Source organism: Neomonachus schauinslandi, chromosome 4 (assembly GCF_002201575.2).
Source record: "Neomonachus schauinslandi chromosome 4, ASM220157v2, whole genome shotgun sequence".
In the NCBI taxonomy this organism is placed as follows: Eukaryota; Metazoa; Chordata; class Mammalia; order Carnivora; family Phocidae; genus Neomonachus; species Neomonachus schauinslandi.
This window is the reverse complement of record NC_058406.1, coordinates 65,651,900-65,669,328: the sequence shown is the minus strand read 5'-3', so window position 1 is coordinate 65,669,328 and position 17,429 is coordinate 65,651,900. Positions and strand designations below refer to the sequence as shown.

Below are 17,429 nucleotides of genomic sequence, written 5' to 3'. Positions count from 1 at the left end.
GGCGCCTGGGTGGCTCAGTCATTTAAGTGTCTGACTCTTGATTTCAGCTCAGGTCATGATCTCAGGGTCCTGGGATAGAGCCCCACATCAGGCTCCTTCTCAGCAGGGAGTTTTCTTCTCCCTCTCCCTGTGTACTCTTTCTCTCGCTCTCTCTTAAGTAAATAAATAAAATCTATAAAAAAGAAATAAATCCATTGGGAAATGTGTCATTGAAATAAGGCTTTTTCATTTGTTTTTACATTTCATTTAAGCATCAAATTCAATATATTTGGATTTTGTATCTTATTTTGTGTTTTCCCTTTATCCTCCCTTTTCAATGTTTATTTTTCTTTAACTTTACTTTTTAATTTTCTTGTTTTCAATGTATAGCTTTATTTTTAATTCTGTTTTCCTGCTACTTGATTATTTTTAATCTTTTAGTTATTACACATTGGGTTATATTTTATTTGATCTACTTCTATCTATCTCAAGATAATTTCTGTACTCTGTCCCCAAACATAGAGGACTTGAGAACAATACTTTTCAAACTGTTAGTGGTAAAGAATTTTTTTTTCAAAATTTCCAATTCTTTATGGACTGATGGATCTGTAAAATAAAATCAGCACATGTTACTAGAAAAGTGAAATGATAAAATGCACACTAAATACAAGGCTACTTTTTTAATTACTGGATTTAACAGATATAAAATTATTCTGTCAAAATGCTTTTAAAGTTTCTAAACCCTTACTCTCAATTTCAACGTATTTCTTGTCACAGATCAGTACAAGACAGTTTATGGACTGGTACTGATCATGGAATGTAGTTTCAATGGGACTGACTGAATACTTTAGTTGCAATCTTTTCTTTCTCCTTATAGAATTGCCATCAGGTATTGAATATAATTTTAGTCTACCTTGTTTTTTTAATCCCTACATTACTATTACTTGAACCGTTTCATGTAGTTAACATTTGTTTAGACTTATACATTTCTCAATTTCATTGCCTTATTTTTTTCATCTCAGACCTTCCTATTGTGATACTATTCATCCTTCTGAAATAATCCTTTATTTCCTTTAGTGAGGGTAGGTTAGTGGCAAGTTCTTTGTCTCAAATGTCTTTATTTCTTCTAAAATCCCTAGTGATAGTTTAGTTTGGTATCTAATCCTAAATTGACAGTTTTTTCCTCCTACCAAACCTTTCTCAGAATTTTGAGGATATTATTCTATAGACTGTTTATATTCATTGTAATATTGCACATTTTGTAAGTAATCTTTCTTTTTCTTTTGGCTGCTTTTAAGTTTTTCTTCCTGCACTTGATATTTTTAAATATGTTTATAAAGTGTCTTGGTGTGGGTTTTCTTTTGTTTACTTTGCATGGAAGGACATGTGTTTGCTGAGCCTAAATATTCTTATTTTTCCTCAATTCCGTTAAATTCTTATTCACTGTATTTGCCAATATTGCCCCCATCATATTTCATATTGTCCTCTGTGAATCAGATTAGAAAAACTGAGACATTTCTATTCTATCCTTCACATCTCTTAGCTTGTGTTTTCTTTTGAACTTCAATTTTTTGAATTTCTGTGGTACATTTCTTCAAATTTGACAATTCTCTTCACAGTTCTTTTTTTTTTTTTAATTCACGACTCTATTCTTTTGTTTCAATGATTATGTTTTATTTTTTTTATTTTTTGCTGACACCGGGCACTTTATTAGTAAGGAGCCTTGGTTTGGGGAGGGGGTGTTGGGATGCAGAAGAAGCACCCATCTCAGAGGATTTTCCCGGAAATCAAGCGTTCCTCCACGCAGATTTCGAGGAAACACCATTGTGCATGAAATCCCTCGAGGACAGTGCTGTGACTGCCAAGCAGCAGAGATAGGCGGGTTGCCTGGGCACAGCTGGGCCCCCAGGACAGCAGGGCTTCGATGTCAGGCTCCATATTCGATGGCTGGAAAGCAGCGGCTGTAGCTGCGCACAGGCACACCATCAGGTCTCAAAGTCCCAGACGACGTCGTTGCAGCCCACCAGAGACCGGGTGATGAACTTGGGGTTGGTCATGAGCGCGATGGCGTCCTAAGACGAAGAGGGGGTGCGCCTGCACGCCATTCACCTCGCCCTTTTCGGAAGGCGAGAGGTTGGGCTGGAGCCAGCCACGGGCTGGGACGTGCTCGAGGGAATTCAGGATCTCTTCGCTTTTGGCGTTTTCCTGATGCCTGAAATGGTGGCGGCGGAAGCCGAGCACGACCAGGCCCTGGGTCCTGAGGCGCCGCTGCAGCTGGTTCATCTGGGTGTAATCCCAGACCTTTGGGCCTCAGAGCGAAGCCACATTCTGGAAGAGCAGCACCTTGCCCCGCAGGCAACCCAGGCTCATGGGCTCCCCGCTGGCTGGTGGGCGCGCAGAGAAGGCGGACCTGGAGCGCCGAGCGGCGCGCAGGAAGGGCTATGTGAGAAGAGTGCATTATGTAATTTTTATTTATAGATTACCTATTTAATTAATCTTCAGATCTCTGTAATATTAAATATTATCTTTAATTTTGCAGATATTTGTTTCCATCTTTTATTTCTTTAAACGTTTTAAAAGTCCGTTTTTACTCTACATCTATTACTTCAACTATTGGAGAAATAGGGATTTAATTCTCCTGTCTTGATTTTGCTGAATAGCACTTGTGGTGCCATTTTTATAAAACTTTTATAATTTTGGACTGTGAGTTTGGTTTTGGTGGCTTTTTTCTGTGAGAATCATTTGGGGCCACATTTGGGCCATAATTTGAAAGATAATATTTTAAAATATAAGTGCCTTAGAAATGTCCATAACTCATGATTATTTTATGTTAATATACCTGTATGATTTTTTTTGCAAGGTACATAGTATAAATCTGATTATCGAAACCATGATGTGAGAGCAAGTTTGTATTTGTAAATTTGCAGACTTGTTTCCATCACAGCACAGGCCAAGCCAGATAAGTACGCTTGTCATGTTTATTTATTGGCTTATTTTCTTTTAGAGTTTCTCCCTGGTCTGGAAAGGGGAGTTAGAGAGAAGTCTAATTTAACCAACCCCATCTACCCCCCCTCCCAACTCTGATTGCATGGGCCAAAGTTCATTACCTATATTCTCCGGTAAAATTTGATTTCTGATGTTGGTAGAGATAATAGCTTTTAGCTTACCATTCTGGCTTTTACTTTTCTCTTTGATTTGGGTCCTTTGGTGTTTTTCTTACTTGAGGTGGGGTTGGGCTTAACTGTAGATTAAAAATAATGTTTATTGTATTTTTTCCAGAATTTCTGGCTGTATTACAGTGAGACATTGTTCAGGATATTTATCTTGCCATAGTGTTATTTGAAATGTAAGCATATGGTCCAATTCATGTTCTCTTTTCTTTCTGTACCCTAGTCATACTTTACATCTTTCAGTCACTCAAAAATCTTTAGTTACTTTCCAGCTCATACTGTTTTGGTTAGGGTAAGATTAAGCATACTCCAGCTGTAAAAATAAACTCCCAAATTTCAGTGCCTTAAAAAGAATAGATGCTTTTTGTTTACTCATCTAACAACCTAACATGGGCATTTCTTGGTGTCAGGTGACTTTCCTTCATGTGGTATTTCAGGTATCCGTGCTTCTTCCATCCCAGGGGTCAACCAGGGAATAGAAATGACACACACCACTTTCATCAAACTTCTTGGATGGGAGTTAGTCACATAACCACCTGTGGAGGCAAAAGAAGCATAAGAAACACTCCCCAGTCAGGGCTATATCTAATGAAGACTGCACATTACAGTGGGAAAAACTCTCAGCGTTGATGTACAGATACTCATTTCTGTGACAGGTGCTTCTGTGTATGATATTCCCTGTGCCTGGACACTTTCCCTCACTTACCCTCTCTGATTGACACTCTTTTGTGCTTTGTTACCCAATCACAATGTAGGAAAGCTTTTCCAGATTAAGTGAGGGCCTGGCTTCATAAAAACAACCTAATAAATCCTTCACTCCCTCTTAGCACTTATAAAATTGTAATTGTTTTAATGGCTGTGCAATTGTTTCCTCAGTCTCTAATTCCTCCACTAAAACAAGCTCTGTAAAGGAAGAGCTCATCTCTCTCCCACCCCTTCACCCCTCCCCCACTCATGATATTACTAGTTCCTTAGGGTCTGGCAAATTGTGAACATGCAATAACTATGTGTTAATGCATAAAAAAATAAAGGAGGCTTGCATAAAATGATCAACAAATTCATAGTGGAAACCATGACATTTAGTATCATCAAACTCTTGAATGCTTAGCTTGTATAAGTAAGTTAATCAGTCCACAAGGGGAATTTATGAAGATTCGCTCAACGGAGCAGGTTCTGTGACAAAGCCAAGTACATCTTCTTTGTCATTAGGTGTCTCATATCTACTTGAGGGGTGGAGATGTGAGGCATTTCTAAGCTGGAACATTAAAACTCTCCTCTAAAAAATTTAAAATTAGTAAAATATAGGTTATGATTATGCCAAGATATGTCAGCTGTGATGTTGCCACAAATGCTATATTTTAGCCTTCCTGTTAGAGACATACATGGTTTTTTATACCTCCTTACTCTGGGAAGCACATTTCTTGCCTTATAGGAAGAATAAAGCGTGTTCCATTTAGATGTCCCATCAAAGGAATATCATACAATTAAATATGCATTTGGTCCTATAGTCTTTATTATCCAAACTGTTCAAATAGGGAGGTTTTATGTGCTCAATCATTCTCTCCAATTTCAAGTATTAAGATCAAAGGTTTTTTTTTTTCTCTCAGAAATATAATGAAATAAAATTATATACTTCTTTTTTTTTTTAGGTTGTTTTTTTTGGTAGAAATGGGTTGTTTGGAATTTATTTTCTTCAGTTTTTTAAATTGAGGTATAATTGACATTAATTCATTTCAGGTGTATAGCACAATTATTCCATATTTGTATATGCAAAATGATATACTTCTCAAAGCAAATAAAATGAGTGTTGAGGTATACATTGTTTCATTAAAGATAGTAATATATCAAATATGTGTTGGCATATTTAAAAACCCGATATCTAATATTTTTATGAGCTTTTATGTTTACTTTTTTAAGTTTTTCTTTTTTCTTTTTTTTTTTAAATAGGTTTCCTGGCTTCTCTTAGGAGCTCCTTACTTTCATGTTGCAAGATTCCTCCAGACCAGGTAAAAAGAAGGCAATGAACTTATTTGAACTTTCTTGGTAGAAACTTAGTTTTGTTGAAATATTTGCACGCCTTCTATCTGACTCTTTAATATACATACACCACTATTCGCCAGTGCTGTATTCTTCATCTTAAGTTAGTCATTGGTAAATGGCTGCTTATTGCTGCTTCAATTTTTTACCTGTGTGGTTTTGCTTTGAACGTATTTTTTTTTTTTAACCATTCAGATTGACTGTGAATTATATCAGGAGAGCAGCCTTTTAGTAATCAAGGTCAATAGGAATCTCTACTCCTAATAAGTCATATAAAGCCTTTGCTGTGTGCTATTCCACAGGGCAGAGTAGAAGCTGTTTTATTGACCAGCCTTTCCTAAGGGGGCCTTGTAGCATTTGCAATTTTTGCCCTTAGGGGCTGGTAAAAGAGACCTCTGCTACTCTTTTAATCAGTACCAGAATCAGCAATTAACCTATAACTGTAGCTGGTGTCCTAGAAATGAGGCAATGTAATCTTTTCTCATTACTTCTTATGGGAAAATTACTTTTGACATATGTGCTTTAAGGTTGCTCACACTTTTCAAGAAATATCCTTTTAGCCTATGTCAATCAGTACACATATTACCTCTTCGTAGATGATCACGTTTTGGCTTATCTGACCTAGACTGTTCTGCGTTGTATTTTGCCTTTATGCATTTAAGGGTGCCCTGTGCATATTTCTATCGGAATACTTATCACAATGTTGTATAATCATCCTTTTACTACCTTGACTGTAAATCTTCTGAGATTAGAGAGCATTTATCTTGATAAATTCAGTTACTAGGAAAGTGATTGGTTCTTCATTAATAATGGCATTTCAGATCAGCCTTAGGAACCAAGATGGTTTCTGCACAATGAAGAGTGCCTAGCACATAGTAATCTCTCAATAAACACTTCTCAAATAAGATTCTTACTAACAACACCTAGTGGGGGCACCTGGGTGGCTCAGTCAGTTCAGCGTCTGACTCGTGATTTTGGCTTAGGTCATGACCTCATGGGTTGTGGGAGCCCTGCTTAGGGCTCCACACTCAGTGGGGTGTCTGCTTGCTCGTCCTTCTCCCTCTGTTCCTCCCGTCTGCTCGCCCACACACACTGTCTCTCAAATAAATAAATAAATCTTTAGAGAAATAATAACACCTAATGTATAACACTTCTTTTATGACAGGCATAGTTCTGACTTATATTAACTCATGTGACCCTCAAAACCACTTTAGTAGGTAGGGCTATTATTTTCTCCATTTTACAGATGAGTAACTGATGCAAGAAATGGTGAGTAAATTTCCAAATGGCACACAGCCAGGAAGTGATGGTGCCATGAGTCAAATCTGGTCAGTCTGGCTCCCAAGTCCATCCCCTTAACATTACTGTAGGGAAAGCTTCTGCAGAAAGAAAGGACTTGCTGATGAAACATTTTCACATATAAGAGGAAGAAATATTTATACTTACCCAAAAGACTGACACTAAGTATAAATATATGTTCTTATAGGGTATATGAGAGGTAAAGGGAAAGTTATAATTTGCATTCCTGCACGTTTTCCATGAACCAAAGCTGTATATCATTTTTCCAGAGAAGTTTATGAATAAAATGAAACCTTTTTATGTTTTATATCTGGAATTAAAAGGCCCAGTGCATAATTAGAAGTGATGAAAAGACTTTCAGTTCTTAATGTTGGACTATTATAATTTTTGGGGTAGTGTCTAAATTAATATTACCATGATAATAAAATACTACAAGAGTATAAAGATATGCATCATCAAAATTTTCTCATTAGTGAATAGTGTGTTAAGCTCTCATACTAATGAAATGAGACTTAGGATAAAAACACATTGGGAAAGTGTCCATATATTCTTGATAATTAAATAAAAGATCTATGTAATAGTAGACTGTGATACATTGTGTAATTCACTTTAAAACCTTTTATTTTCATAAGGTCTTGAAATACAACGCCCAATTGCATTAGGAAACATTTACAAAATTTAGTTTAAAATATATGTTACCTTAAAATTTGTAATACACCTCAATATACTTGAACAGAAAAATGGAACAAAGCTTATAGACATACCTAAAAATTGAGTTTGAGATAAAGTATGCTAATCTGGCATGTGCATGTTCCGAGTAAATAATGTATTCTAGTTAAAAAATGGTTTACTGCGTAAATGCACTCTCTGCATAGAATTCTAGGGAAAAAAAATCAGCCTTTGAATCTGGTTTTGGGAATTATTGCAAGAGTATTCATCTTGAAGGTAGAATTGTTCTCCCACTGAAACTTAAATTTTTGTGTGCAATAATCTGAGTTTCCTAAAGATAAAGCTACTTGAAGCTGATTCCTAATTTTAACAAGGTTTTTGCTTTGTTTTAGAATTTGGCTTAAATTGCCAACTTATATTAAATTACCTTATTTTATTTAAAATTATAGGTAAACATAAATAGATATACCAATAAATATAAAATTAAAATGATCTATTTATACAGATCTGGGGCATTATTCCTCAGCCTTTCCCCGACACTGGCTAGCTTCAAATAATTCTCTTTCTTTCTCTCTTTTCCCCCCAATCTCTGTATTATTTCAAGCTTGTATTTTAGATTTATGGACTTTTTCACTAAAGTTTTCAATTTTGGCTTGTTTTTTTGTGTGTATGTATTTGAATTTGTGATACAAAGAATGAGCCTCACGGTACCATTAACACTACCATTTTTAGATTTCACTTTGAATTACATATTCAAAAACTTACAAATAGGAGCCAAGCTATGTCTTCTTCTCCTAAGAATTATAGACCCCGGGCTTTTCCAGAGAGACTTTTTAGCACCATGGGATAGCATAAGCCCTTAAATTCCTAATATTATTTTCCACAATCACTGAATGACATGCATTTCTGGGTCATTGTACATTTTCCAAGTGTTTTGCAGGCTCCTCATAGAGTAGCCAGTGAAGAAGAATAGTTTTCAATTTGACAGTTATGGGATTGCAGTGCTACTGTTTGGTAATGTAAGGATAAATTACAGTCTCATTTACACCATGTTTTTTTCCTTATGATTCCTGTGTTCTTATTTCCTTTAAACAAGGTATTCCTGTGTCTGTCACTTCCTGAAAACTCAATTTCTATTATGATGACATTCTTGGAATTTCTTCATGTAGAATTTCTCATGGTCTTTAAGAATACCATGATTATTGGACCCCCAGAATGTTATAAACACTTTGTGGAAATTGTGTGAATTAAACATAAATACCGGAAGTTCACTTACTTTGACTCAGTGGACACTCTCTTCAAAGGCATTTAAGAGAATTGTTATGGCATGAGTTGGGGACATGTGATAATTCTCCACAGATTAAAAAAAAATGAGTAATTTAGGAAGCCATGCATCTAAATAATAGTAGCTGGTCAGATTCCTTAGAAACCAAAGGACCTAGTCGAGATGTTCTTTTAGAAGTAGTAAATGTAATGCCTTTCCATGTAACCCGAGTCTGTTTTTAAATTCAATTAAATTCAATACACTATATAATAGTTTTAATTATATTCTACTCAAAATTGCAGAGGATAAACAGACAAGGTCAATGGTATGTGTGTTTGTTCTTTAAACTTTTCTATAGCTTTGAGAATATCTAATAAAAATTTCGTACCAAACCTATTATACATTAGTACAAGCAATAAAGTAATAATGAGTAAAATCTACATAGCCTATAATTTATGAGTATGTAGTTAAGTACCCCATAAATAATTGGTAACTTTTAACAAAATATATGGATCTCTAATCCTTGTTTTGCTTATCTGTTAAATGAAAGTAATAAGAGTATCTCCTTCATAGGATTTTTCTAAAATTCTAATAGTATTAAGACAACTGTAAATATTAAATGAAATACTGCATATAAATTACTAAGCAGAGTAGCTAACAGTTGGTCAATAATTACTCAATAATTTCTTGTAATTATGATGATTTACATATACATTTGTAATTTATCAGTTATATGTAGTTTACATCATTGAATTCTTTTAACAAGTTAGGTAGCACAAATCTTTTATTTATTTTACAGTGTAGTATATTGAGGTTCAAAAAGTTGAGTCAGTTGTACAATCACATAATTAGTAGATAGAACTGTAACTTGAACCCATTGTTTATGATTTTAAGAATAGATGCTGGGGACAAATGCATTAAGTTATTTTTAAAACCATATTTCAGAAAATATCTATATTGCAAAACAATCTGTAACATAAAAATTCTAATTTAACTTCTTTGAATGTTCATCTTATTCAAAATCCTGTAAAAAAAATGATAAATTATCTTAGGTAGTGATGTCCAATTTATTCAAGTTGTATTTTGTTGCCTTGACAAATTTTGGAGAGTCTTCTACTGGCTCCTCACAGACCTGGTTTTGAGTGCTGGCTCTCCCAGTTACAGGGCATTTGTGTATCGGGGATACTTAAAGAATGAGACGGAGTCGCTGTTCTTGTCAGACTTCAGTGTCTGGCACAAAGTAGAGATTACAAGCTACAATTATTGCTACCACTAGAATATTTCAGTTGTTGAAGTGCAGAATTTGTTAATTTCTATTTAGGTTTCTAATATCAAGGTGAATTTTATGTTTAATGATTACATATTCAGTATAGTAAATACTTTATAATTGTGGAAGTATATTCATTTCATCATTGTATTTTTCTTGTAAGTAACATAAATGGGTGAGATCATCTAACTCAGCCTCTAGCACTTTAAGCTTTTACATCTTAAAACTTGGAATTGTCCCAGTGACTCAAAGTTATCTCATCCAGTCCTTATTCCAAACAATACTGTCCTTTGCTTAGGGCTACATGGGTAGCCCCATGACTTTCTTAGGTTGTACATGCAAAATATGTCTATTCCTTGTTTTAATTTTCTATTTTCTAAGATAAATGTCTTTGATTTCTTCAACTGTTTTTAATGTGGCCTATTCTGAGGCCCATCCCATGATGCTTAGTCTTTTTCTAAAAGTGCTTGCATTTGTCTATAAGAGTTCTACTCCCAGTCACCAGCCTCAGAGCCATGGGACAGCTGTGACATTGGAAGTAGGTTCCTGACATTTTTATGATTTCTAAGTAGCAGTAGCAACTTTCTGACCTCAGGATAGGATTTAAAGAGAAATGACTTAAATGCTAGTGGCAGAGTCCCTGACTTTTCCTTTTCTAGTCTGATCATTGCTCCGATAAACCATTAAATTCTTAAAATGCCTCATTTTCCTTTCTTTCACTGAGCCCTGAATTATCAATTTGTAAAATGTGTATAGGGTCCAAACCATAGCTCTTGGCACTTAGTACATTAAATGTGAGTACTTTAAAAAGCTTAATTTCACTTAATTTCCTTTCACAAGCATCCCTATTACAAATCATTAAAAAAATAGAGTTTATTTTTAATATGTTCGATCAGAGAAGATAAATTCAAGAACAACACCTTTTCATGTGTAAATTCATTTAACATATATTTATTGAAGGTCTATCATGTTCTGAAAATTGTGAACATGATGGTTAGCAAAATAGACACAGTTCAGGTCTTCATATATTCCATTTCAATGGAAAATGCACTCCACAGAAATGGAAATAAATGAATTAGGGACAGGTTTTTTTCTTTCTGAACAGGATTACAATTTGTCATGAACTGGAAAATCTAATGAACTTTGCTTGATTTTAATAAGAATACCCAGATGGGCCCCTGTTTGTATGTGTGCTCAGTTACTGATTCAGTGATGGCTGTCTTTCCTATTGTAGATAGAGCCAATCACCATCACCCTGGCCGCTGTGGACTAGAAACATTTCCTTCTGGACAGCCCCACATCTACAACTTATTTCACAAATGTAAAGATGACTTTTCATGTTTTAATGATCTCTCCTTGCCTTCTCTAGTTATACATATCATTCAGCACTATTGATGATGCTTCCTCAGATTTCCTGATAATGTTTTCATGGGTTTCCTATTCTGATTTTTCTTTGGGAGCCAAAGAACTTGTATCCATTCTCCTTCCCCATCTCCTGTCTTCCTGCAGCAACACCACTTGTCTTGCAAGCTTCCCAGTGGGTAGGCTTCTTTCACCTTGCCTTCAACGAAGGCATAATTCTACTCAACCTGCAGTTAAAATCAGTGCTTTGGTTTAGGGTCAGAGAGAACCTAGGTTCCTCAGTACTTGGGACTCAGGTTTTACTGTACAGACAAGATGGGGTATTTAGAGTTCAGGCCCACTCTGAGATACTTCACATTTCAAAAGTTAAGTCGAATTTTGTGGCCTGGCCTCAGAACCAATAACATTTTTTGCCTTTACTCTAATGTGCAAGTGTGTTTTGAAATTTAAAAAGAACAAAACAAAACAAAAATATTCCCCAAAATATTTACAAGAGAATTTTGGGGGGGATTTATATTGCAAGTTTACCTAAAATAATAGTTCTCTGCATTTTATGCAGTTAAGTGGCAGACCTATCCGTATAGTCCATGGTCCCAAGTAAAACTACCTCATATTAAGTTACACTGAGGTAAGTGGAGATAGAGCAGTTGTATGTCTATGTAGAAAACTGTACTAGAACATTGAATGGAAAGCGATAGAAACCAAGGATTTGATGATTTTCTCAAACATACCTGGTTTGAGGTGATTTAATCCGGTATATTTAGTCTTGCTTCCAAGAGGTCTTTTTTTTTTTTTGGATCTGCCATCTGAATCATTAAAATTTCCCCCTTCCTCAGGAATATTTTCCCTACCTTTCCTACTTCCACTGATCCTCAGATTTGTGTATAAACATGACTGCACAGGGAGTTGGATATGAGTATTTGAGTGTAGAATTGGGCCCATAATGGGTATTGAAATAAAAAGAATAATGAATTAAAAACCTGTGTACTTAAATGTGTGTTTTCCATTTCTGACTGAAAATGCTCAAATGAAAGCCAATTTTCTTTTTATGAACTGAACTCATAATTAGGAACTTGAATTATAATGTCATAGAAATGGTAGTTATAATATAGACATATTACATTTGGTTAGATTTTGCACAAGGGAAATTCTCCTTTGTATTAACTGGGCATTTAATTCTAACTCCACAGAAGGTAACTTTGAAATTGCAGGCTGTGGACTGTGCCCTGCTCAGGCACTCTGCCTAGGTCATGGTGGCCCACGGAACATCAGGGCCAGCCACTGAAGACTGTTTGACTCGAAAATTGTCATTTCAATTTTTCTGGATTTCATTTTAAATTCTTTTTTAATCGTGTGGTTCCATTGTCCATGGCATAAATCTGGGGGCAGGATTTGCATTTAGAATGATATAAAATACACTGTTCCTTCGGGTATATGAAGGAGGGTACCCTCTACCAATTCATATAAATCAAGATGAGAATACTAAAAGCAAAGCAATTTGATTAGGTACTAAATTCAAAACATTACAAGATTGTGGTCTAACAGCCACTAGAAACTGAAGTCATCCTGCATCTCTAGCATTGTCTAGTGTGGAAAATTAAAATGACAGTTTTAAGAGATAAAGGTAATCTTATTCCTATTGAGCTTTAGGGTTCATGCCAGTTTATCTTGGTTATGAGGTGTAATGTAATATTATATACACATCTACTATAAACATTCAGACTTTTATAGACATGTCAAAAGGGTACCACTTGATGTAAAATAAAATAAATTACAACCTTGTAAAAAGTTCCATGATTTACTCTAACACAGGTACACTCTTTTTCCACCCTTTCTGCCATCTTAAATCCCCAGGAGAAACTGAAGAGAAACAACTGTAAATTTTACTTTAAGAGTTATCAGAGCAATAATGTAAGTTTTCCAATGTCAGGGATCAAAATCTACCTTTGCTTTTATTACAAGATAATATCATCAATGTTTACATATTACCGATGAATAAATTCTCTGAAGCTCTTCAAGCCTACATTTAGGTAATGTGCCTATGGAATTTTCCTTTCATAAGTCTTACAGTAATCTTACATACATTGAGTTTGCCACAAAAATATATGTTTTTTATTTCAAGTGGTATCATAAGTCCATAATTTCCTTGCATTTCTAAAACAGATATTTAAAAAAACCATACATCTACAATGTAGATTAGGAACCTTCTTTTTTCAATGTGTGTCCTCTTTAAAGCTAACATAATTTTTTCTCATCTTATATTCTGTCAATGACACTGCTGTGGGCTTGATTTTTTTTTTTTTTTTTAATGTGTAGGAGATATTTGGCGAGTAATAGCATTCCTTTCCTATCAAGTTTTACAGCTTTTATGTAGCCAGAACAACCCATTTAAACTCATATTCATTCTATACATACTCGCTTTTAGTGATATTTCTTCTTTGTATGCCCTCTTATAATTAGGAAGAAGGCCCCGAAGGGCCCAATTAGACAACATGTGAATGTAATTATAACACTTGACTTTTTTCTGTCTTCTCCTTGTATGTATGTCTGTGTAGTATATAGCATAACTTACTTGGGAGAAAATTCCAACCAGGAATAAATTACATATTGAGCTTTTAGCTAATTTATGGCAAACATTCATCATGGTTGCCTAACAGACACAGTTTCCTTTCACCTATATTAAGAACAGTAGAAAGACTGGAACTGCCTTTCATAGTGAGCTTCATCTCACATTTGGAAGTTGAACCAAACAACCAAACTTCCAGTCAACCCTGTGTCCAGTGTCAAATCATCATGTAAGCCTGGTCTTGCCATGAAAGGGATTCTTAAGAGGGCTGAAGTTTGAGTGGTGAATTAGTGAAAGACGTGTGATCAGCCAGCATTGTTTTAAAGAAGACAATTTATAGCTACAGGAAGTTAAGGTCTGAGGAAAGGATTGAGACATTACTGCTCCGTAGTATTAATTCTCAGGGCCAAGTTTCCCAGTTGTGGTTGTCTTGTAATGTAACAAGTTCTACAAGGGCTGTCTCAGGCACCAACAGGCACCACTCTGAGACAGTCCTCTCTCTCATATTTAAAAGGCTCTTTCTTCTCTTGGGACAATTAAAGTTGTTCTCAATGCAGGGTGAATTTCCAGAGACCATATTTCTCATTATGAAATAATGCATTTTCAATATATTTGAGATTAACCCAGGAATTGTTAGTCTCAGTTCATACTGAACATGCACGTGGATGACCAAGTAAATGTTTTGTGTAAGTGCCTTTACTTTTATAACATGAATGTATAACATGTTAACATGAGCATATTGTACTTGGGCTACTAAGTACAACTATGCAAATTGTTCACTGTTATTAATCTACAAGGGGCCCTTGCCATAAACTCTGATGTTAATGATGCCCTCTAGAGGTCTGAAATATGGTAACTTGGGTTTCTACTCTGAGTTTATTTACTAATTTTCTTGTTTTTATTCCCAATTAGAATCATCTGTCGCCCTAATCTGTCACTATCTAAGCTTACTTGTTCACATTTTATTCTTATCTCGTCTGTCTTATGTAGGTTATAATGATAACAGCTAATAAGAAGTAACATTATTTAACTGCATTATCACATTTAATCCTCATAATAACTCTCTGAACAAGATTTTATTACTGCTCTCATTTTACAGATAAGAAAACAAAAGCTTTCAAGGATACAGCTTTTAAATTGGGGAGCCAGGATTTTTAACCCAGTCTTTCCGACTTGAGAGCTAGACACCTTCATTATCAATTCACAGGCAAACTACTATTACGTTCTAAATAACAGCTATGCATGAATAGGGTCTTTCCTCTGCCATATTCTCTCCTGGGGCTACCTGTTAACCAGTCAGATTTCCCATCTATCTGCCTTGCTCTACGAAGTCTTAGTTGAAGTAGATGAAAGTTTTATGGAAAGAAAACACTTAGGAAATCCAGGCCCATCGTGCAGGAAAAAAAAAAAAAAAAACCAAAACAAAACAAAAACCTTAAACTATGTCAAAACTTAATATTTTCCTTGGACCATATCTGTACATCTTAGGAAATGTAGATCGATATTAACAAATTAAATCTATTATGGGTTCACCCATATCTGGAAGGGTTTAGTTTATTTTACTTTAGCCTGGCTGAGTTATCCTTTGACTCCTTGCCACTCAGTCTAGGTGATGCAGCTCCTAGAAATCTACAAATTCAACACGAGGCTCTTACAAATATTGAAGGATGTTGGTTTATGGGTGGAGGCTCCTCCTGAGACTACTGAAGAGGTGTGTTAAGTGAAAGGATAGGTGGGAAATTGCAGAAGTCTGAGAGAGTTAAGGGAATGTTACAATTGGAATAGGCAGAGAAAACATGAGAGTAATGAGAAGAAAAAAATATTGATGTTTTATGGCTGGCAACTAAAAATAAGTTCTAAGAAACTAAACATGCTGACCCACCTAACAGGGAAGAAAAATTTACCTGTTTGAAGATATCTTTAATCTAACTTTATGTAATTTTTTTTTTAAAGATTTTATTTATTTATTTGACAGAGCGAGAGCAGGAACACAAGCAGGGGGAGTGGGAGAGGGAGAAGCAGGCTTCCTGCCGAGCAGGGAGCCCGATGTGGGACTCGATCCCAGGACCCTGGGATCATGACCTGAGCCGAAGGCAGATGCTTAACGACTGAGCCACCCAGGCGCCCACTTTATGTAATTGATATTAAATCAGTTTAGCCAGTATTGATTGGGTAATGAAGCAATACCAAAATTATGATAGGGTCTAGTATAGATAATTTCAGAGTATAAAGATATGTTTGTAAGAAATATTTTATAAATTAAACATCTTAATGGAGTAGTATTCTGAGAGGTCATAGAAGATTTTTAAAAATTGTGAATTGGGGCACCGGGTTGCTCAGTCGGTTAAGCGTCTGCCTTCAGTTCAGGTCGTGACCTACGGTCCTGGGATTGAGCCCTGCATTGGGCTCCCTGCTCAGCAGGGAGTCTGCTTCTCCCTCTTACTCTCCCTCTGTTCTCTCTCTCAAATAAATAAATAAAATCTTTTTTAAAAATGTGGACTGAAGTAAGGCCCCTGACACCATTTTATTTAGTCTGAAATCATGTTTTCTGTCAAGTAGAAAAATGTGAATGCAATTTTGTGTCCTGCTAGATACTATTTTTTCCTGACAAATCATATAATGCCATATTGTTTTAATACTAATTTAATTGATTTCTTTTATCTTTCATGCTTTGGGAATACCTACATAGTATCTCAGCTCTAAAACAAGATAAATAGCTCACTATCAGCACATAACTTGAACCTTTACCCAGGTGTAAATGTAAAATAGGAATACATCAATTAGCATTCAACTAACATGGTCATTTGCTACGTTATTATCCCATTAAAACATTGTATATTTTTGTTCTTTATCAATGACTAAAACTCAGTAATTAGGAGATTGTGTCAAATGGCTGACTACTTAAACCCTAGAACTCTAGAAATGGCATATAAAATGTGAATTTTTAAAGAGTAGCTTCATAATTATGTGTGCGACAATAATGAATAGGTTCTACAGACCACTGATTTCAGGAATTAATGAAAGACAAGAAGCAATTTAGAACAGATGGATAGATAAAAACATATGCTGATGTAGAGGAAGGAGTCATGTCAGATAGAAGGATGAGGCTGGTGCTTTTAGGGGAATTACACCCAGATTTTGATATGAATCTGTCCTCCTAACTTGCATAGCTGGTCTGCAACAGCAGTCAGCAAGAGGTTTATTTCAGAGACTGACTTTGAAAGTGTAGGCATTTGAGCTAACAAAGAAAAGTTGTGTTCCACCCCCCAAAGATAACAGCATTTCTATTTGTTTATTTACTTACTTATTTACTTTTTTTATTGGGGGGGGTGGAGGAAGGGTTAGAGGGAGAGGGGGAGAGACAGAATCTTAATTGACCAGCGGCTCGATCTCATGACCCTGAGATCATGACCCTGAGATAATGAACTGAGCTGAAATCAAGAGTCGGACACTTAACCTACTGAGCCACCCAGGTGCCCAAGATAATGGAGTAGGAGATTCCTACAGAAATCGAGATATCATTGCTCCCAACCTAGTAGCACTTCATGCTTTTCCCCCAAATCGCTGTAAAACGTCATCCAAACGAAACATACTAGCATGAATTACTAAAACAAATGTTATAGATCTTAACCCAGGAAAATGAAAAAAAAAAAGGAATCTGAGAGAGAACAAAGCATAAGTTAAAGAAATATTGGTGTGCAAAGAGACCAATAAAATTGAGAGTTAAAGCTAAACACTTGTTAGTGCATAATATTAAAATTTTGAAACAGTATAAAACTGAAATACCAGATAATATCAGCATGGAAATATTGGGAC

The 17,429-nt window shown here is 35.5% G+C and overlaps 1 pseudogene; it reads right to left on the bottom strand.

The window, feature by feature from the left end:
• Positions 1-1,746: 1,746 nt before the first annotated feature.
• LOC110580655 lies at positions 1,747-10,353 on the bottom strand (annotated as a pseudogene).
• Between the last annotated feature and the right edge of the window lie 7,076 nt (positions 10,354-17,429).